Source organism: Crocuta crocuta, unplaced genomic scaffold (genome assembly GCF_008692635.1).
Source record: "Crocuta crocuta isolate KB4526 unplaced genomic scaffold, BGI_CrCroc_1.0 scaffold166, whole genome shotgun sequence".
Classification (NCBI taxonomy): Eukaryota; Metazoa; Chordata; class Mammalia; order Carnivora; family Hyaenidae; genus Crocuta; species Crocuta crocuta.
This window is the reverse complement of record NW_027531018.1, coordinates 3820990-3844561: the sequence shown is the minus strand read 5'-3', so window position 1 is coordinate 3844561 and position 23572 is coordinate 3820990. Positions and strand designations below refer to the sequence as shown.

Here is a 23572-nt window from a genome sequence, read left to right as displayed (position 1 = left end):
ATATTTTGTACTCATCCAGCTTTTAGTTTCCAGTGCATTTTTTCCTGTAGTTGAAACTAAGCTAAGAGTCAAGAAGGCAGAGATACAGCTCCCTCTATCTTTCTGTTTTTCTGTTTCTCATTATCTCTGTCTCTGTCTCTCTCATGCTACTTACATGTGTACACCTATGTGTTACACTTCTATCTCTCTCTCTCTACATATAGAAATAGAACACCTACATGCATATATACAAACTTTTTTTTTATTCTCTAAAATAGAAAATGAGCTCAAACTATGTAACCAGAATTTTCCACTCGATGATTTATAATGAACATATTTCCACCCTATTATGCTTTTCCAAAAATCTTTGATGCTGCAACTACAATTTAGCCTACTTTGGGCAATTTGTTTCCTTATGAATGTTTACTATAGTAAGTAATGATACAGCCAACATTCCTGTAATAAATATCCATATTGTTAAGATGATGGACCTCATTAAATCTATAAAATTTAAAACAATTCATATATTTAGGAATTAGTCAGATTTCATGTGTGTGGTATTAGAATGTTAGGAAACATAGCAGCTTGTGGAACATGGATTTTGAGACAGTCACTCAGAAGTTCTCACTGCCGTGAGTGTGCAAAAAAGACATCACAGATCACTTAGTCAGATCCCATCAGCACTCTCCATAAATAAAGGAGATTTCATAAATAAAACAAGAAACCTTTTTATATTGCCAGAACCACAAGACATGAAATGGGAGTTACTTAATGGGTGTGGAGATTTAGTTTCTCAAGATGAAAGTTCTGGAAATTGGCTGCACGGCAATTCGAGTGTGTTTAATGCTACTGAGCTGTGCATTTACAAATGGTTAAGATGGTGAATCTTGTGTACATTTTACCACAATTTTTAGAACACTGCACAGCAAAACAAAACGGTTGCTCATTCATCTGTAGGAGAGATACAGAGAAAACTTCTCCCCTCATTACAGATACGTGTTTTCCTTTGCTTTGATCAGATCAACTTGCTCATCCCAGAAAACTCATCCTTGATTCAAACACAGTTTTGAGGAATGTTCTAGCTGCTAGACATAAACTGAGAATGAACACTGAGTAGAAAAGCAACATTTCCACCACCCCTTCTAATAACTCCTCTTTTCAGAGATTTTGTCTTAGATATTCTTGCCCACTTCATTTTTGACATAAGCTTTGGGGTTCTTTTTAAACTTTTAAAAGAAAATTATTATGTAGAATTGCAGTAATCATACACAATAAGGAAATCTGTTGGTTTGAAAAAGAGAGATTGAAACCAACTCTGAGACTGATTAATGTTCACTTGTATTTTTGTAAGTATAGCCATTTAACTCTTAAAATTAAAGAACTCTATGGTGTCCATAGATTCCCTTTGGGGAAAATCCACTGTGATCCTTACCCATCCTACACACACCCTGAGTATCTTAGTTACTGTCTTTTCTACACTGTTTCCTTGACTTAAATAACTCTTATTGAAGGTCTCACCTTTGTAGTTATATATATGTAATTCCCCAACTTAAATAAGAACTTTAGGAGGACAGGAATTATATTTTACACATCGTGGTGTTTCTACTTTATCAGTGGAGTATGGATGCATATTTCTTGACTGATAAAAGGGCAAGTTAAAAACAGAATATAAAAGGGCACCTGGGTAGCTCAGTCTGTTAAGCATCCAACCCTTGATTTTAGCTTAGGTCATGATCTCACAATGGTGAGATCAAGCCCTACATAGGGCTCTGTACTTGGCATGGAGCTTTCTTAGGATAATCTCTCCATCTCCCTGTGCCCCTCCCCAACTCTCAAAAATCAAAATAGAATACAAAACACTGCATATATTTTTGTGATGTATATATGTATGTGTATATATGTATATAGTACATATATGAGCAAGGACCATGTTATTTGATGAAATTATATAAATTATTTTATATATAATGAAAATGACTGGGCATCTTGATGGCTCAGACGGTTGAGCATCCAACTTCAGCTTAGGTCATGATCTTACCATTTGTAAGTTCAAGCCCCACGTTGGGCTCTGTGCTGTCAGCTCAGAGCCTGGAGTCTACTTCAGATCCTGTGTCTCCTTCTCTTTCTGTCCCTTCCCTCCTCATGCTCTGTTTCTCTCTCTCAAAATTAAATAACAACATTATTTTTAAAATTAAAATGGCATTAAAAATGAGTATTGTAATGACTATTGCAAATAGTTTAAAATTTTATTTTAGATATGACATAATTTTTCAGTCCCAAACAAAACAAAAATTTTAAAAATGGAAATTTCTGTGTGTGCATATCTGTGTGTGTGACTGCATTAAGTTGGAAAAGCTCATATATATCCTAATGTATTCAATTAAATAGGTTGAGCCCTATCAAGAGAACTCTTTCTTTCTCGCTTGCTATACTTTCTATGGTAATATTAAGCGATAACATCAGGAAGGAAGGAAGGAAAGAAGGAAGGAAGGAAGGAAGGAAGGAAGGAAGGAAGGATAGCAAGCAAGCCCAGAGCTCCCTGGCTCATTCAGCTGAAGGATGAATCTTGGTAGAATAATCTGTCAACTAAAGCTTAAATTCAGATATGCCAAGTGTGAGTGCTGAAACGACATTGTACAGTGAGGCCTCAATCCTGGTGAGTGGAGTGCATGGTCACTCGGTGGCTACATTTAGTCTCATTACTAGATTTAGAACTCAGAGTTACACCTTTAAAGCTTGTGATGATGATCACAAGGCTACCACATGTTGATTGGTCTCTATCAAAACTGCTGGTTTATCAAGTAGTAAACAGCTGCCAGTGTGGGAGACTCTTCTATGAACCTTAGGGATTTGGCAATAATAATAGCCCCTGCTTTCAAGTAAGGTGCAGTAAGCTCAAGAGGAGGAAAAAAGAAATCACATGAACAAATATACAAATAAAATAATTTCAGTCTCTGATAAACTCTATGAAGAAGACAAAATAGTTTAATATGATAGAGTGTGACCAAGATGTGGAAGATTGCTTTTCAGTAGTAAGATTGGAGGAGGCATCTCTGAAGAGAAAATATTTCAGTTGCAACCTGAAATGAGAGGAAAGCAACTGTGTGATGAATTGTTAGAAAAACAGCCCAAGCAGCAGGTACATTGAGTGTAGACACTTTGAGGAAAGTAAATGCCAACATGATGGGTAGTGAACAAGAAAGCAAAGGAAGGAAATGAGGCCAGAGAGGAAAGAAGGTTCTAGATTAGGTAGAGAGTCTGGGGCCATTTTAAGAAGCCTGTATTTCATTCCAAGTGCAATGGAAGAGTTTTAGCTGGGGGCTGAAGAGATTTGACATTGTTCTAAGTGATAGTAATTCACAATATACGCACTTTTGTTTTCATGGAGGAAGACAATTAATTATAAGGGAAAGGGGATATAGAAAATTAAACAATTATAGTAAACATAAAGGGAGAGAAGTAATAGAGAAAACCATAGAAGGCTTAAAACATCAGTTTGGGTACTTACAACCTCCAACCTTCTGTATGAGAGGTGAACAGCCAGGTTGGAGTGCCAGTTGAGGGTCCTGGGTGGAACATTGTCTCCTCAAGTGAGACTTCCAACTAGCTATTCCCCCAAGAGCAATATATATACTACCTATGTGTGATTTATGGTTAGCCATTAAGTGTGCCTAAGTACAGTTCCAAGCGAGCTGGTTTTTCTGTTTCTCTTATCATATCTCACAATCTTAGGAGCCTAGGTGTCCTCCCTGATTTATTCCATGGGGCCAGCCTGGTCTGGCTCAAGGAGGTGAAGCACACTGATCCTTCTTGGCATCAGGAACAGAAGGGCCAGTTCTGATCCCAAGGCCAGATACGAAGTAGAAGTCAGCTAAGCCCCCATGAGAGTATATGTGCAACTCTGGACAGGAATACATGACAAGTCACACAAACAATTTGTATACAGAACAGACATACACTTAGAAAAATTCTTGGGGCTCTTGGATGGCTCACTTGGTTGGACATCTGACTTCAGCTCAGGTCATGATCTCACAGTTTATGGGTTTGAGCCCCACATCGGGCTCTATGCTGACAGCTCAGAGCCTGGAGCCTGCTTTGGATTTTGTCTCTCTCTTTCTCTCTCTCTCAGAAATAAATAATCATCGAAAAAACAACTCTCCCAAGCTACTATGTGAGGCGTAACTCACCGGGAGGTTTCCTTACTGGCCCAGATAAGGATTAATGGAGACTTGGTCTGGTGTTGTAGCAGTGAAGGCAATAAAAAGTGGTTGGATTAAGGGGCACCTGGGTGGCTCAGTCAGTTGGGCGACCGACTTTGGCTCAGGTCATAATCTCGTGGTTCGTGGGTTCGGGCCTCATGTCGGGTTCTGTGCTGACAGCTCAGAGCCTGGAGCCTGCTTCGGATTCTGTGTCTCCCTCTCTCTCTGACCCTCCCCTGCTCTTTCTCTCTCTCAGAAATAAATTTTAAAAAACAATGTTTTAAAGTGGTTAGATTTGATATACATTTGGAAGGTAGAGAAATAGACTTATCTCATGGATAGAATATATGTTATGAGAGGGGGAAAAATCAACAGTGACATCAGGGTTTCATCATAGCCAGAGAGAATGGATGGATGCTGATGCCCTTTGTTCATATAGGTTTGAATGTGACAAATTCGAAGGTACAGAATATGGGAAGTGGGTCATAGATTTGTAAGGACTAATGGCAGAAGTCTCCGAGTCTAATGAAAAGATTAGGGAATGGCGAGCTGATTGATCCAATCTGGCTCTACATGCTCTGTAATTAGCACTTACCATACAGAACCCTGTGGCATAGTTCCAGAAGGTTTATATACTTCAAGGGGGCTTATTTACTTCAAGCATAGGCCATATCTGTATCAAGAAGCAACCATATCCCCAGACAACCTGTCCCTGGTGTTGTCCCCAATCACAAGGCCAGTTACCACTTCTCTTGCTGTTTGTAAAGCCTTTCTTGCCTATTCTCCTACCATGATGAGCAGGAGCCACTTCAGTATGTCATGACAAGGGGTAATGAAAAAGACGTATCTCTGTGTTTGTACTTCAGGAATCTGTTTGGCTCTTTGCTGCTTTCCTCACTTTTTTTCCAATACCTTTCCAATTTTGCATTAATAAATACATATGAAGTTCACAGTTTGTCAGGCAAAACACAAATACAAACTTACTATTGTATTCCAGACGGAATAGCTGATTGATTCACAAAGTACTAAATTCACAAGTGTGATATTGTGAAAATGAGAAATAAATATTTGGTATTCGCTTGTGGCACAGTGCTCCTAAAACTCTTGGGATTTCTTAAGAGAGTAACACAGGTGTCTTTTGTTATGCTAATATGGTGACTGTACTTTAGGATGAGGGCTGGTTGCTAGGAGACTCAACCTTGTGATTAGAGGGTTGGGACTTTCAGTCCTACTCCAGGAAGGAAAGAGGGGCTAGAGGTTGAATCAACTGCCAGCAACTGAAGATTTAATCGATCATGTCTTAGGTAATGAAGCCTCCATAAAAACCCGAATGAATGGGGTTTGGAGAGATTCCAAGTTAGTGAACGCAGAGAGATTTGTAGAGAGTAACACCCTGGGGTAGGGCATGGAAACTCGGTGTTCCTTCCCCGTACCCTGCCCTGTGGATCTTGTTCTGAATCCTCAGGCAGTTCCTGAATTACATCTTTTTATAATAAACCAGTAATCTAGTAAGTAAGATGTTTCTCTGAGTTCTGTGAGCCACTCTGGCAAATTAATCGAACCCAAGGAGGGGGGGCATGGGCACCTACAATCAGAAGCACAGATGATAAATAACCTGGGTTTGCAACTGCCATCTGAAGTGATGGTAGTGGCCGTTGGGGGAAGATGGGGAAGTCATGTGGGACTGAGCTATTAGCCTGTGGAGTCTGAGGCTCAATGGGTACATGATGTCAGAATTGAGTTGAATTGTAGAACACTCGGGTGGTGTTACAGAATTGCTTATTGATAGTGTGGAAAAACCTCCACACAATGGAATTAAGGTACAGAATCCATTTAAAAAGGTATAAAAGAGTATACAGTCAAAAATGTCTCCTTTTGTGGAGCTTGGGTGGCTCAGTCGGTTGAGCATCTGACTTTGGCTCAGGTCATGATTTTACACTTTGCGAGTTCAGGCCTCGTGTCAGGGTGNCCGTCTCTCTCTGCTCCCCCCCACCTCAGGTGCACTCTCTTTCTCTCAAAAAAAAAAAACAAAAACATTAAATAAAATGTATCCCTAGGTGCCTTGGTGGTTCAGTCAGTTAAGCATCCAATTTTGGCTTAGGTTATGATCTTGTGGTTTGTGAGTTGAAGCCCCATGTTGGGCTCTGTGTTGACAGCTTGGAGCCTGGAGCCTGCTTCCATTCCCTGTCTCTTTCTCTCTGTGCCTCTACCGCCCGCCCCTCCCCCCCCAACCCATGGGTGCTCACACTCTTTCTCTGTCTCTCTCAAATAAATAAACATTGAAAAACCGCCTCCCTTTGCTGTTCTTCACTACCAGGGTCCCATTCCAAAAGGCAACTGTTATTACCAGGTTTTGTTTGTCCTTCTAAAGATATTGTATATATAGAAAGCATGTAATTATTTGTTCTTTTTATCACCCTCAAATAATACTTTACTACATGTAGTGTGCTGCACAGTGCTTACATCTTGGAAAACTTTTCCAGATTAATGCATATAGAAATGCTTTGTTCTTGGGGCTCCTGGTGGCTTAGTCGGTTAAGCGTCCGACTTTGGCTCAGGTCATGATCTCATGGTTCGTGGGTTCGAGCCCCGTGTCGGGCTCTGTGCTGACTGCCAGCTCAGAGCCTGGAGCCTGTTTCAGAGTCTGTATCTCCCTCTCTCTCTGACCCTCCCCTGCTCTCTCTCTCTCTCTGTCTCTCTCTCCTAGAAATAAATAAAAATATTAAAAAAAAAAGAGAAATATTTTGTTCTTATTTATAGTTATATGCTATTACATAGTATGGATATTTGGTAAGGTACTTGGACAATTCCCTTTTAAAAGACTATTTCCAATCCTTTGGCGGTATTACAGTGTCAAATAATAGATCATACAGTTACATTAAAATTAACACACTATTTTACTTGTATACAAGGGATGCTGATCAATAAATTGATTTCATCATTTAAAGAAGCCAACGGAATTTATATAAGAGGAAAAGAAGACAAAGAGAAGAAGGGAAAAACACCAACCATGTGGAAATGTGACCTGTTTTTGTGTCCTTGGATAAGTTGATGGTAGCTGGCAGCTCTCTGGAACCGGTCAGGGTATTCTACCTGGGACAACTGGGTGGGTCACTGGAGAAAACAAAATCAGTTATGGTGGAGTCTTGGAAAACCTTGAGATTTTTTTTAACCATAAAATATACCTGCCAGGCTATTCCTCAAAATTATCTCTGTCTTTGTTTAACACTTTGCTTTCATCAGGTCTGGTCTGCACGATTTCCTTCATCTGCATTTCACACAGATGATATGGTAGAGAAGAGTCCTGTCTGCATCATTTTGCATGAAGGTAAGTACCATCAGAGCCGCAATGCTGACAGCTGGAATTGCTGGATGGAAAGATACATGCATTTTAACTATGAAAGGTATTGCCATATTGCCCTTCACAGAGGTTGTAACCATGGTGTAGCAGAGGCAGGACACCCTTGCAATGTGATACCAACCTTTTCTTCTTTAGCTCTAAGTCACATGTAATTTCTAGCTTTTCAATACACCCTGCCTTGGTTTAGAACACATACGAGTATTTCACCTCGACCAAGAAATGTGACTGCTTCTGTTTTTCTTAAAACATAAAGCCATCTCTGTCTTCAGATTTCCCATTTTAACAGACATGATTGAAAGAAACATCTGGGGGCACCTGGGTGCCTCACTCTGTGAAGCATCTGACTCTTGGTTTCAGCTCAGGTCATGATCTCATAAGTTCATGAGTTTGAGCCCCATGTGGGGCTCCATGCTGACAGTGCAGAGCCTGCCTCGATTCTCTCCCTCCCTCTCTTTCTGTGTTCCCCTGCTTGCTTTCTCTCTCTCAAACTAAATAAGTTTAAAAAAAGAAAAAGAAAGAACCATTTGGCTTTCTTTCTAACTCTACAAGAAAGCTGATAAGTGCAATTGTCACATGACCTCTGTACTGAACAGGCAAATAAATAAATAAATAAATAAATAAATAAAGGAGGAATAAGGATAATGGTAACTAGGGATACAGAGCCTAGCTCTTTCTCAGCAACAGAACTCATATTTTCACATATTTAATAAATTTCTGTATGAACAACTACATCAACTAAGATTCTTAACATTGACACTGTGAGGTCCAAATGAAACGGCTCCCCAAGTCTTCCTAGTTATGTTTTCTTTCCCCTAAATTCTAAACTGGCATGTCAAGGCACAAGAAAGCACAAAAGCACACTGATGTGCCGTGGATACTACAGGTATGTGCCTCTTTGTCAGGGCAGTTAGAAGAGGCTTGGGGCAGGGCTCCAGTCAAGGCAATCACCACCAGCTACAAACTGCTTCATACGTGTTTCTAGAAGGGTGCTACAAGGAGCCCTTGTAGGTAAACCACTCTGAACTTGCAGATTGCTACACAGTGAGGAACAGTGCAAGGCACTGCTCTACCTTGACTCTAAAGATCCTCAACCATATGCAACTTCTTTCAGTAGCTAACTGTTTGGTAGACCACAGGGGTCCAGGGGCTGCTGGGGAGTTTGTTTCTTGGGTCCCTGAGAATCACAGCTATGGTGGGCAGCCCAGGTAGAACCGATGGAAGTTGGATAGCTCCTGGAGGTCAGTGGAGTCTGGACTTCGTGGAGTCTCCTGAAGGGCACAGTCTGTCTTCAGGCATATGCTGACTTCAGAGTTTGTGTGAGATTTTAGTGACACCCATGCTAGCTGCAGCGTCACTGCTCTCACCATCCTAACTATGCGGGTGCCATGTTTCAAACCAGAGTTCCATGATTATCTTGATATACTATATTTAACATGAAAATACTCAATATGATTGGAAGTTACTGTGTTTTGCCCTCAGAAATTTTAACTTCATAATCATTAATGAAAGAAAAGAAGTCTTTTCAGTTCTTTAAATATAATTCCAGTTGTAACATTTTGACTTGTACTGACCAAATTGGTGTAAATTACAATTACCAATATGTAAGGTAAGAAATATCTTATCAAAAATTTTATCATCAGGGCACCTGGGTGGCTCAGTTAGTTGAATGTCTGACTTTGACTCGGGTCATGATCTTGTGGTTTGAGTTCGAGATCTGCAGTAGGCTCTGTGCGGCCAGTTCGGAGCCTGGAGGCTGCTTTGGATTCTGTGTCTCCCTCTTCTTCTGCTCCTTCCCAGCTCCCACTCTGTATCTCTCTATCTCTCTCAAAAATAAACATAATTTTTAAAATTTCATCATCTATGGATGCTAATAATATGTCTTGTCTACAGGGAGTTCTGGAAGTTTGATGAGATTATCCGCTGCTCAGGATTGCATGCAGCATCTCATATATAAACCCTGACTTGAAAAAGCCATGCCTGTAAAAGAAAATTCGAGGTTCTCATTTTAAATTTTAAAACTCTTTATTTTGAAATGTTATACATGTTCACTATTTAATTGGTTCTCTATTATGTTTTTAAATATATTTGGAAAATACAATTAATTTTATTAAGCCAACCTGAGATAGGCACCTTTAAACACTCAGGGTCGTCAGTGATAACATTGTTTTCCTGATGTCAGATGAAACATCTTGGGAAGCACAGCTCTACGTTTCCCCGAGAATGGATACCTCATGTATCAGATGTACATAACCAAAGTTGTGACTCTTTTCAGAACAAAATTTGTCCAGGTTAACTCTTTTCTCTATGCTGGTTATAGAGGTAGGTGACAGTGCTGTCTCCTTTTGTTAAAAGAATATAGAAAATATGTGTAATATAGGGGCACCTGGGTGGCTCAGTCGGTTAAGCGTCCGACTTTGGCTCAGGTCATGATCTCACGGTTCGTGGGTTCGGGCCCCGCGTCAGGCTCTGTGCTGACAGCCAGCTCAGAGCCTGGAGCCTGTTTCAGATTCTGTATCTCTCTCTCTCTGACCCTCCCCTGCTCATGCTATCTTTCTCTCTCTCTCTCAGAAATAAATAAAACATAAAGATTTTTTAAAAAAGAGAAAATATGTGTAATATTAAGTGGACTATCTTAAACAAACAAGCCAACAAGGCGGGGAGCAGTATTGTGAGACAGAGGAATGATTTTGGCAATATTAACAATTCTATATATTATGGAAGCCCAGTAAGGAAATTGGATGGGCCAAATATGAGTCCAGGCCTAGAGAATATCTAAATGGATAAAATGAAGTTCCTGCCCTCAATGTAGTTTATATTCTAATAAGTAAAAGAAACACTGAACAAACAAGCACATATTTAATGTAACATCCATCAGTTCTTAGTATAATAACCTCAAAGTAGGGTAAGGAGATAGAGTAATAGAAACTGCTATGAAGATATGTCAGAGGTCTATCTAAAGAGAATAATTCTCTCAAAAGCCTAAAAGGAGTGAATAAGAAACCATGTTAGTACCGTAGAACAGCATTTGGAGCTGTAGGATCTCACGGGGCATGATATAGACTTTGTTTTCATTCTGAGAATCATAGTATGAAATTGGAGAATTAAGACCAGTGACCTCACAAGATCTTATGATATAAAAATTTCCTTAGATGGTGGGGTGGACAAAACACTTTAGGGAGCAAGAGTACAGAACTGGGAAGCTATCGCAATTGTTCAGGAGAAAGGCGGATAGTGGTTGAAGGAGGGGCTGCATCATCAAATGCCAGATATGTTTGGAGGGAAAAGCTGTGCAATCGACTCATGGGCTGGAGGAAAGTGTGCGGAAAAACAGAAGAGTAAAAAATGGGCTGAACAACTAAATAAATGCCATTTATCAAACTCAGTGTCATTTATCAAATGGTGGTACCATTTACCACACACGGGACACTAGGAAGTCAAGTTTGGAGAGAAGCAAAGAAAGGGTTTTTTTTTTTTCTGTAAATATTAATTCCAAAAGGAGATATCTTGTAGTTTGATTATTTAAATCAGAGGAGAGAAGCTGCACAAATATAAATCTGGGCATTATTAGCATACAGACTGTATGGTATAAAATCATGGGATTATATAAGATCACCTAGAGAATGGGTATAAAGTGAAGAGGAAAAGGGAATCCAGACTAAAACGTAGTGTGACCCAACATTTCAAGGTCAGAAGGATGAGAGGACATGGCCTATAAGACTGAGAAAGATGGCTCAGTGTGGTAGGAGCAAATCCAAGGAGGTGGGTTTCCTGGATATCAACAGAATGAACTATTATAAGAAGGGGAATGATGAAGAATGTTGTATTTCTGATAGATCAGGTGATCAGGAGACTGATTATTGACCTGTTTGGTGAAATGGAAGTCTGCATAACCTGAAAATAAGATTCAAGAGAGTGATGGGATGAAGACCTGGTTAGGAGAAAGAAGGAAGAAAGGGAATAAAATTATAAGTATTAACCACGCTCTCAGTACACTTTGCTGTAATCAGCAATAGAGAAATGGATATGGGTATCATTGCTGAAAGGAACATGGGGTCAAGGCTGGGTTTATTTGTTTTTAAGATGGAAAATATATAGCCCATTTGCAATAATTATTTAACAAAAATGAGAAAGAATTATGCCTCATATGCTTTTATAAGCAGTACAGGAATCAACTAGTTTAGATGAGAACTGTCTATGCCATTGACACAATGTTAGTACCCTCCCCCCCTCAGTGAGCATGATCTAATGAGAAAAAATTATCCTGAGTAATAAAATTAAAATGCAGTGCCTACTTATAAAGATTTTATACCCATCAAGGTTTTCAGGTCAATGTTACACATTTCTGCCTTTGCTTTAAAAAAAAAAGAAAGAAAGAAAAAAAGTATTAACCAGTCATAAAAGTTGGCAATGATGAATGTTTATTTGGAATATTTACAGACAAAAAAGCTTGCTTTCAGATAAAATTCCCAACATGCCCACTCTGAAATTCACTTAAATAATTATAACTCATAAATAATTAACATGTAACTACAGAAAGTATATTAAGTAAATATATCCACACATAATTATTTTTTATGCTGAAGGAAAACATTTGCATGGAAAATTAATAGAATATGTAAATACTGTAGATTCATGCACAGCACATAAAAGTCTTCATTAGTTGCTGAATGTCTCAGCTTAAACTACCCCCATATCAAAAAAAGGAAGGAAATGTCAATCTTCAAATATGTGATAATTATCATCCATGAGTCATGACAGCAAGTGAAATCTGTCATAAATATATAAATGTGGCTTCCAGATGTTTTTGACTGGGTGAAAGGTTTACTTATGAGTCACACAGGAAAGTTGCTTAATTAGAAAGTCCTGACAAGATAAATTTAAAAAAAAGAAGCTAATATATTCCTCACTGCCATCACGCACTCAAACTAAATAAGGAAATTATTATCTGATTAATTAAAAATTAAAACTAAGTTAAATTGAAATGCAGAAGTTGATTGAATAACCACTATATAAATGGGAGACTTTGAGGGCTTAACTCAGAAAACTTGTTGTTGTTTTTTTGTTTTTAGTTTGTTTTTTCAGAGAGTGAGCAGGGAAGGGGAAGAGACGATGGGAGAGAGAGAATCCCAAGCAGGCTCCACACGGCCAGCACAGAGCCCAATGTGGGGCTCGAACTCACAAACTGTAAGATCATGATCTTTGCTGAAATCTAGAGCCAGATTCTTAACCAGCTGAGCCACTCAGGTACCACTAACCCAGGAACCTCTTATAAGTACTTTCTCCTTTCTTTCCTCACATCATTTTAAAAGTATTTGTATGCATGTATATTTTTCTTTCTTTCTTATTGTATCATGCATGGGCCAGGACCAACCCCTTGAACATGGCTGGATTTTCATGTGGCAAGCAGTCTTCCACACAGAAGCAGAAGTTATCAACGCATGATTTTATATGGTCTGTTTGTAGATATGATTATTTCTGTTAACTTTTGGCATTTGGTAAAAATAGACTACTTTCTGACTTTTTCTTGGTCTTTTTAGCCCCCGTATGGACAAATATCTGGAACCAAAACTTTTTTTTTTTTAATGTTTTATTTATTTGTAGGAGAGAGAGAGACAGCGCGAGCAGGGGAGGGTCAGAGAGAGAGGGAGTCACAGACCGAAACAGGCTCCAGGCTCTGAGCTGGCAGTCAGCACAGAGCCCGACGCGGGGCTCGAACCCACGAACCGCGAGATCATGACCTAAGCGAAAGTCGGACGCTTAACCGACTAAGCCACCCAGGCACCCCTGGAACCAAAACTTTTAACAGGAATTTATTATCACACCTGCAAATTACAGACATAGTCACTTAGTTAACGAATATTTATTCTCCAGTTCTTCCTTGGTAACAGAACCATAATATGTCTGGGGCAACAAGGTTTCTGTTAAAATAGAAACTTTCCACCCTTCCTATGGCTTGTGGTGACAAATGACACTCTGGCAGAAATCTGTGAGATTTGAGTTGATATCTGCTGAGAAGTGTGGATAAGCTTCGACATCTCTGATGGAAGGAGACAGATGCAGTGAGCCTTTCTACTTTCTTCTTGTCTTGAACGTAGTGTGTGAGCGGCAGTCATGTTGCAATCATGAGGAAAAAGATTCCCAGACACATCGGCTGCAGGAATAAGGCAATAAATTCTACTTCTGGACTGATGGTGTTGTCTGTTTGTTTGCTTATTGGACCTATGTTATTATAAGAAAAATAACCCCCTAGGTGTTTAATGCTGCTGGCAACAGCCTTTTTACAACTTGGAATCAAACAAAATTCTCACTGACACTTTTGTGCTAATCATACACACAGCAAAAATAGTAAGCCAATGTTCTAGAATTTACATAGAATTTGCATTTAATATTTATTAGTGTACTAGTGTACTAGTTACTCCACTAGATGGAGTCCTGAATTCCAGTAGACTTACTCCAATAGAAGTTTATTCTTTATGCACTTAAAACTCTGAGAAACAGGGCCAGGGAGGTGGAGATGGGTATGGTGGTTGTTCTCAGTCCCTGAAGCCAGAGATCCAGGTCTTTCCACGCTTTAGCAAGAGACCTCCAACATGCAGCTGGTAGAGGGGGGAAGAAAATGTAGAGAAATTCATGGTTGGATTTCATATGCCAGGCCTGAAAGCGGTGACGCACAACCCTGCTACCCATTCCAGTGTCAGGCACTCGGGACCTGGCATCACATTGCTTCAGGGGAGGTCGGCACATGTAAGCGAGCTGGAGACCCAGGAGGAAAGGGGACCATTTGATAAATCCTCAGCCAGTCTCTGCCGCGAGTAACACATAAAGTTGGATGTGTATCTGTCAGATCTGTATCTTCTTCTGCTAATATTTATAATTATATATGTATGCCTGTATATACATCTATATTAGACTTTAGCACCTACTAGGTTCTGACTTTAATCTAAGCACTACGCTACATATTTTTCATGAATTTTATCATTAATCCTCCTAACGTCCTGTGAGGTAGGCACTGCCATTATCCATATTTTACTGATGGAGATACAGAGGCTCAGTGAGTTTAAGTAACTTGCCCAAGAAAACAGAGTCAGCAATGTCGGAACAAGGAATTTTTCTTTGCTGTGGGACACACCTTATTTTTAAAGATTAACTTTGAAAGGATGTTGTATCAGTGATGAATTGCATCACATCCAGTGACAGGCTTGACGCTCCGTGTCGACCTCACCTGTATAAATAGACTAAATGTCAGGTCCTCCCTCCTAAATATTCCTTTATTTATATACCTGCCAACTATATTTGGCCTTTTAGAAACTGGAATGATTTTCAGGATTGTTGTAGGTGAAAATGTCTTTAATTCTAAATATTTGGTTGCGTAAGCAGCCGTCTCCAGATGCTTTATTTGAATGTAATTCATAAGGAGTTGAGGGATACCTTGATGTGACCCGTGGTTTACATCATGCCTGAACCTCTTTACCTTTCTGTCATGATCTAAAGGATCTCTATATTCTTCCATGGCCTGATAAGCAGTGTTGCCATTAAGGACAGTACCATCCTTTAGTTCTATATGAAATGGTACTTGGCTAAATATTCTTATAATTCCACTAGCTTCCAGGTGCCCATCTTCTGCCTGCTCAGTGAAGCACTTTTCCCCCTTTCCCAGCTATGTAACTCAATAAATTTGTCTCCTATTTATAGTAACTAAGATGCTATGATATTTACACAAAACTTTATCTCCAAGGAGGTTCTTTGATTACCAGATCTCTATTATGCAAAGTAACAATGACCTGTCCCCTCTTTTACTTATTTCTGAACATAATCTTACTGCTCTAAAGATAAATCAAAACATAAATTGTGATAATAACTGTGGAACATAACGATGGCTTTTTATTTTGCATGTCAAGTTAAATTGCATAGCATATAAAGAATAATTTGCTTTTATTGCTAAGTATTTTAGAGATCTTTAATTAATTTGTTCTCAGACACCCCAGTGAGTTTGGCTAATATCAGTATCTCAATTTTATACATCTGTGACCTAAATGAAACAGATATTGAATGACATGAATTCAAACTTACAAAATCAAATTTTGATCCATTTAGTGTTTTCAATTCATGGACAGTTATCATCCACATATGTACTTTCAAAATCAGCTGATAAACAAGGTCAAGTAAAATTTTCAGGGACAATTTTTAGTGAGTTTAAAATAAATGTCTCCTTTTGAAGTATAATGTACATAGATTAAGATGCTCTTATCTTTTTTTTTTTAACATTTCTTCATTTTATATTAGACAGAGAAAGAACAAGTAGGGGAGAGGGGCCGGGCCGAGGGAGAAAGAGAGAGAGAGTGAAAGAGAGAGAGAATCTTAAGCAGGTTCCACACTCACTATGGAGCCCTATGTGAGGCTCAATCCCATGACTCTGGGATCATGACCTGAGCCAAAATAAAAGTCTGACACTCAACCAACTAAGCCACCCAGGTGCCCCATAAAATGCTAGTATCTTAAGAATATTATTCAAACGGTTTGAATACCTTCCTGACACCCACACAAATAATTCCGGAGAGTTCTCTTGTGTCCTTTTTCAGCCAATACCCTCCCTCTGCCTCCCAAGCAATCACTTATCTGATTTCTGTCATCATAGTTAGTTAGTGCTATTTCAGAATTACATATAAATGGAAATATATAGTATGTAGTATTTCATTTCTTGCTTCTTTCACTCATCATAACATTGCTGAGATTCATCTACGTTGCTACATGTATTGTCAGTTTGGTGCTTTTTATTTGTTAGGTAAAATACTACTCAGTATTCTACTTAACAGTATATACAACACTTGATTATGCACTGGACTGTTGAAAGGATGCCCATTGGACAACTGCTCGTTTCCAGTTTTAAATGATTATAAATAAGGCTGCTATAAACATTTCTGTTCAAGGCTTTTTGTGGACATACATTTTTATTTCTTTTGTGCAAATACCTATGAGTGCAGGAAAGAATTTTTGGAAGATGGCAGAACAGGAAGTACCAAGAATCTGTCTCTCCACCTAGACAACAATTGCACCAGTAGAATCTCACTGATGTAACTACTTTGTAAATCGAGGAACTGTTGAAGGCTTGTGACTTCCAGGGGAGTGGTTGGACAGTATATTGTGGTTAATTCTGATCAATTACTTCTCCCTTTTGACTGGAAACTTCTCTCCATCTCATCTCCATTTATGCACCTAACTCTTACTCATCCTTTATGGACCGTCTTAGAGGACTCTTCCTCAAGCAGCCATCCCTGGCAATGCCAGTCTGGATTGTCTGTTTATCTTTGTGTTTCCATCTCAACCTTGAAACCTCCTTATACCTGATGCATAATATCTCATTTGGCTTTTCTGAATCTTTTACTCTACTGAAATCTCAGAGAAGACATGGAAGTCTCTTTTTGTTTTTCCTGATTACGTTCTTTGTTTGCAGCACTGTACCCAGCCCTTAGTACATGCTCAATACCTATTTGGTGAATGAGAGACTCACTGAAGAGAACAAATCCTATGAAAAATCCAGCATTTAGTGTTACATCAAATGAATTGCCCCTGAACTCCAACCAGAGAAAGGAGACTGTGGAGTCTCCTTTCAGGAGGGGCCAACCCCTGATGAGAGGCAGGAGTGACTTTACAGTCCTATCAAATCTGGGTGAAGATTTGAGCCAAATAACATTTTCATTATAACTAGAGCTTTAGATTTCCCCTATAACTGTAGGAATTTGGAAAGACTGATTACATATGCCCTCACATCTTGTAAATAAAACGACACTTGGAGTCTCTAGGCTTGCATTTGAGTCCTCACTGTGACCTACCTTGTATGTTAAAATCATGAAAACAAGTTTAATAAGTTCATTAAGCACTAACTTCCTCAAAATGTATGTAGAAGTGCATTAAATACTAAAAATTGCTAAAACATGTAAGATACTATTAGTTTAAATGAATAAGAGCTTTAAGTCATTATTAACTTTGGGTGGACCAAGCAGTAATTAGATTGTCTGAATACAGTGGTCTCTCTCCAGCTATCTGTACATTTACATGGCGCCTATTACTTCAGTACTTGGATGCTAGAACAGACACATTAGACTAAATTAATTACCCAGGAGTTTGGAGAAAGCCATCCTTTTTCATTTCATTTTTGCTAAAGTCATGAGGGAAAACAGTTCTTTCACTTTTCAGACATATTCTGTCATCAGTTGGGAGGGGTGAGGCAGTAGTGACCGGAGGAGCACATCTTCATTGCCTCCTAAAGACTGATACCTGCCTCACGTCAGAGTGATGAAGGCACCTTTCACAACAGACGTTGTCCTCTACCGTGACCCCTGTTTCCTGCCCTTTTGTCTCTCCCCAGGGACACAGACACAGAATGTCTGCAAGAGGCAAAATCAAATCAGTTTGCAATCCATCCATTTAGGAGAAAACAGGAGAGGTTTTTAATCTGTAAAAGAGTTAGAGTCTGGCTAGGTTTTACCCAGACTGTGATGACGAAAATTGCCATTCAGGAATTATTTGTTGTCATTTTTTAATTCCGTGGGTTTAGAGGTGCATGACACCATTTAACGACCTCGTCGTATGCGTTTTGAGTTTCAGAGCTAACTATCAAATACTTAGGAAGTATGTTACCAACTCCAAGAAGCTTAATATAATTGGGGTATGACACAGGAATCCAACAATCTGAAACAGCACCTAACAATCATCTCTGAGTGATTTTTAAGGAATTCTGAAATATGACAGTGCATATTCTATGTGGCCTTTTATGCTCCCTTCTCCATGTGATATTGCATAATTCTACAACTCACAGGTCACCTTTTCAAATATACAAATCTAACACCTATGTTTACATAGTTCTTAACTGAGGGAGTTTCACACTTTCCCCTCTAACTGGTCTTGTGGTGGAGAATCCTCTGGGTATATGGTGGTGCTACAGTAAGAGCACCATAAGGCTTTTATGTCTCTCTCCCCCCATCTGAGTAGAAATGAGCCAGTGAAAAACAGAAGGGCTCTTTGGCCTCAGGATGCTCACAGCAGCAGAAGGACTGAGCACCACCAGAGAGGTGGCAGTCAGAGCCCCATCTCCATGAATGCACCCTGGCACCTGGTGTCTTAGTTTTTTATCCTTCAAACCCACTCTTCTATAGAAGATGTAGTCTGAATTTTCTGAGATATTCAGAATAAGTTCTAGGTTGAGAAACTGAGGCCAGAAAGTCATGGCTTAGTTTTTCAAAGGGATGCACCAACTATTATTCTATAAGCCAAGATTAGAACCAGCATTACGGGACAAACTGTGAAATAATGTGGAAGGAAAATCTACTCCTGCACTTTAAATTATAATTCTTTATCAGAAAAAAAATCCCTTAAGCAAACAACCAAAACAAGGTGAAATAGTTTGTATTCTACAAATTAACTAGAATTTGCCCTGTGGTTCTCTCTTTCTTCTACAATACTCTTATCTCCAAAGAGAATGAAACTATTGAGTTTATGAATCTAGAAGGGAAGTAATAAGCTACGAAGATAGCTACTTTTAATGTTGCAATAAATATAAATAATCTATACCAGTTAGCCTTTTCCCTATGATCTATTCCTGCAAAGAACGTTTGAATAGAAAACTCTGTGATAATTATTGAACTTCGTGAGAAACTCTACAATAGGCCAGGATAATATTTCTTATATGTTTCATTCTGACATCACTATACATACATACATTTTCCATGGGGAAAAACAACAGAAGTTAGATTTTTCTCCCTTATTTCCAAGAATAAAACTTGATTAGCAGTGGCTTATAAGAATAGAAATAAAATTTACTTTGGAATTAGAATGACCTACATTTATATCTCACCTCTTTTCTTTAACAGTCATGTGGCTTGAACAAGACTCTATTAGCCTCAGTCTTCTTATCTATAAAATGTCAAGGCTTTGTCACATTTTTACAAGAATATTAAATATTAGAGGTTGTATAATGGAGTAGAGGTGTCCTTCTGGAGATGAAAAGTTTTTTTTTTTTTAACCACTTACTTTTCCTGCCTCAGCTAGTGAGCTGCTAAAAAGTCTCCCTCCATATCCAAGGTGGGGGGAATTACTTGTGAGGTGCTGAGGTGACTTCCCTGCCCTCGGAGATTACATGAATAATGCTATTGACCAGAAAAAAAGAGTGTATGAACACTTCATGTTCAGAATAATTAGGCAGATATGCCAGATTTTAGAGGTAAATGGGAGCAGGCTAAATTTAGCAAGGATACGTTCCCTCAGGAAAATGAGGAGGGCCACATTATCCAGCACATGGTTACAATCAGGCCTTTGGGTTAGAGGGTCTAAAAACTTGGGGTGGGAGAAGATAATAGTCTATTTGCTGTTGTCAAATTATGTCCCTGGAATTAATGACATACATTAGAAATAATGGCTAGAAAAGTCCTGAGATCAAGAACTAGACCAGAAGACCTTATAGGACTCCCTGTTTTCTAGTAAATACCAGGCCAAATGTGATATTTCTGTCATTAGGAGATATTTCTCCCTAATACCAACTAGTTCCTATTAAGTTAGGAACTGGAGCTTAAGACCCTTATTCTAGGAGCAAACTGGGAGAAAGTCATATAAATCATGTAAAATAGCATCCCCACCCCAGTACCCTTATTTTGCTTGATATTACACTTACCAAATATTTTATTTTACTCTTCATCAAAATGAACTTAATGTTCCTCTCAGCTTGACTAAACTTTAGAGTGGTTTCTTCTGAACGATAGACTCTGACCTTTCTTGCCTTAAAGCATTTACTTTACAAAACTTAGTATTGTAAATTCTTTCTCTGCCCTTTGATATAAATTTTCCCCCAGCCTCTTGCCAGTTTTAAACCTGAAAAATCTTTCTCAAGGAACTATGAGTCATCTCTTTGAAATATAGTTGTCAAAAAAGACCGCACCCTATTTCCCAGTCTGTGGGAGAGTAGGAGCCTAATTTTGACAAATATCAATTAAAATCAAAATGACTTTGGGGATACCTGCCTGGTTCGGTCAGTAGAGCATGCAACACTTGATATTGGGGTCATAGAGTTTACTTTAAAAAATGACTTAGGGGCGCCTGGGTGGCTTAGTCGGTTAAGCGTCCGACTTTCGCTTAGGTCATGATCTCGTGGTTCGTGGGTTCGAGCCCCGCATCGGGCTCTGTGCTAACTGCCAGCTCAGAGCCTGGAGCCTGTTTCAGTCTGTGACTCCCTCTCTCTCTGACCCTCCCCTGCTCACGCTGTCTCTCTCTCTCTCTCCTAGAAATAAATAAAACATTTAAAAAAATGAATTAATCACATAGGCCCCATATTGTCCTTCAGTATTTTCCCACTATATCATTCCAGTGCTTATCTCTCCCACCTTATGTTTCAGAGGAGATGAGTTCAGTCTTTCTCTCTTCTATTGTAACAGTCTTGTCTGGTAGACTTGGCGTACCTGTGGACATTTAAGAAGTCCATGCTTTTATAAATGCAAAAGTAGATAGTAGATAAAGCCCAAGAAAAAGAAAAAGGACAGAAACGCTGAAAACAGGAATAAAAAAGGAGGGGGCAGGTTTTAGGAAACAAGCTAGAGTGTGTGATGGAGGAGACTACATGGATTTCTACAGCCCTACAGCATGCCTTTCCCAGGTGCAGTGGGAGCGGGTGCCTCCCTGCAAACGGCCGCCCTCTGTTCGAGCTGGAACTCAGTAAGCAGTGGGGCAACATTCCCAGAAGCACGACTCCCTTTAGGTTGTACCTTCTGAGTGATTCAGTCATGCTTTCTACGGGATCATCTGTCTGCCTGGATCTATATCAATTCCCAATAATGAGTAGCACCTCCCATACCCGCCACACCCCCATGGCATTGGGTTCCCCTAGCTATAAAGGCAATAGTGTCCTACAAGAAAGAGAGACAGGATTAAATGCATGTGTAAGTAGTAAACACCATGCCTCATCTGGTGGCAACGTTTAATGGTATTATAAAGGAAAGTCTTTTTATCAGTGAAATATGCAACTAGGAAGCCAATTTTAGATCAGTCTTATTCTGGAAATATTTCCCCATAAATAGAAGAAAGAGAAAATACTTCTTTTCTCTGTGGAAGCACAGTAGAGAGCTGTTATTAAAAAAGAAAAGAAGAGAAAAGAAAAGGAAACACAAGACAGGCTTTCCCTGGGGAAATAAAGAGGCAAAAGAGAGCCAGTGTAGGGACAAACTCTGAAAGACCAAATGATGTAGATCTATGGAGGCAGGAAGAGCAGTGCAAGGTTTCTAGAAAGATATGAGGAGAGGTACCTGAAATATTCAATTGGAATAGAAATACTGAGAAATTTCTCCCAGTGTTTCTATGTTAAGAATGTGACATGTAATACATTGAGATTCAGTAGAACAGGATTTGTAAAACAGATAATGAAAGTCTAATAATATCTAAGAAGATATAAACATTAAAAAAAATTAAAATGAGGGGTGCCATGTTGGTGTCAATTAAATGGCTCACTTTAGCTCAGCTCATGGTCTTGTGCTTCGTGAGTTCAAGCCCCGCATCGGGCTCTGTGCTGACAGCTCAGAGCCTGGAGCCTGCTTCAGATTCTGTGTCTCCCTCTCTCTCTGCCCCTCCCCTGCTCACATGTCCTTTCTCTCTCTCTCTCAAAAACAAATAAACATTAATTTAAAAAAAAAATGAAAAGATACAAGCTTGATCAGGATAGATCTGTCTCATAGCCAAATTTAGCTGAGAGTGTGTCACCTATGTCTATGTGATCCTCTATGTGTATGTGTTAGGGGATGAAAGGGCAAAGAGAGAAGATGGAGTGTTGAGGATTACTAACAAATACACTGTATAAAAATGATGGCTTTTGTGTGTATTTTATACTTAAGTCTACAGTAAATTATATGTGGTTTCTTCTTCAGTTGTGTACAGTCACTTGGTTTCAATTTATTATTTTATTTCCTTTATCCAAGTAAATGAACTTCCCCTGAGACTTGTATATATTAATATCCAGATCAAGTAGATGCCAGACATCCATTTTACCAGAATGATGATACCCAGAGAAGAACTGTTTACAATTTTTTTTTCTTTGACAAAGCTTATTTCTCCCTTACCTAGAATACCAGACTCTTCTTAAACCTTATTATAAAACAGTAAAATTCATGGAATTGTGGAGGTTCCTTGGGGTTGTATCTTCAGTTCCTTATCCACTTCATTAAGTACACTACTCTTTGGGCTCTCACCTGAGCCAAAGACTTTATCACCCTTTATGTGTTGGTGCCCTACACATAAATGCACATCTCTTTTAATCTTGTTGGTGGGGGGGGAGTTTTTTCTCCTCTCTGCTGAGGTTCTTTTAGCTAGTCTAAAAAATAAATTGACATGAGACCAATTAAGAGGAGAAAATCAAATTTAAGTATGTATAACTGGGGACTCCATAGGACTATGAGGCCCATGAGCATTCAGGCCATTGAGGCCTACATGCCATTCTGAGCTAAGGAGAACAGTGTAAAGGTCTAAGACTTCAAGGGAAAGGAAGACAATTCACAGACGGAGGAAAAAGAGTGAATGTTTGGTAATCATATATTTGCTGGGCCATACAGAAATAATGGAATATAGAGAGGAATTTTAACAAACAGATTTTGCTAAGTTCCTCCTTGTCTACCACCCCTCATTTACAGTATACTATAGTTATCTATGGTGGTAGCTCACTTCCCAGAGCAAGTCCTCCGTTAGGCAGTTAGCGGAAAGGTCAGAGGTTCTTTCTGAGCCTTCTGTTTCTTAAAAATAATCAGCCTAAAGGCACCTGGGTGGCTTAGTCGGTTAAGCGTCCGACTTCGGCTCAAGTCATGATCTCATATTTTGTGCGTTTGAGCCCCACATAGGGCTCTGTGCTGACAGCCAGCTCAGAGCCTGGAGTCTGTTTCAGATTCTGTGTCTCCCTCTCTCTCTGACTCTCCCCTGCTCATGCTCTCTCTCCCCCTCTCTCTCTCTCTTTCTCTCTGAAATAAATAAAACATAAAAAAGAAATCAGCCTAAAACAATCCACATGCCA

The 23572-nt window shown here is 39.2% G+C and overlaps 1 long non-coding RNA gene across 1 annotated transcript in view; it reads right to left on the bottom strand.

Annotated features, from left to right (window-relative positions):
• Positions 1-13410: 13410 nt before the first annotated feature.
• Positions 13411-23572, bottom strand: part of LOC144237278 (uncharacterized) — a 32995-nt gene continuing 22833 nt past the window's right edge. The window contains exons 3-5 of the long non-coding RNA XR_013336809.1: positions 20910-20984; positions 13992-14135; positions 13411-13690 (exon numbers count right to left, since the gene is read on the bottom strand). This is a non-coding gene — a long non-coding RNA (uncharacterized LOC144237278). The remainder of the gene's footprint in view (positions 13691-13991; positions 14136-20909; positions 20985-23572) is intronic.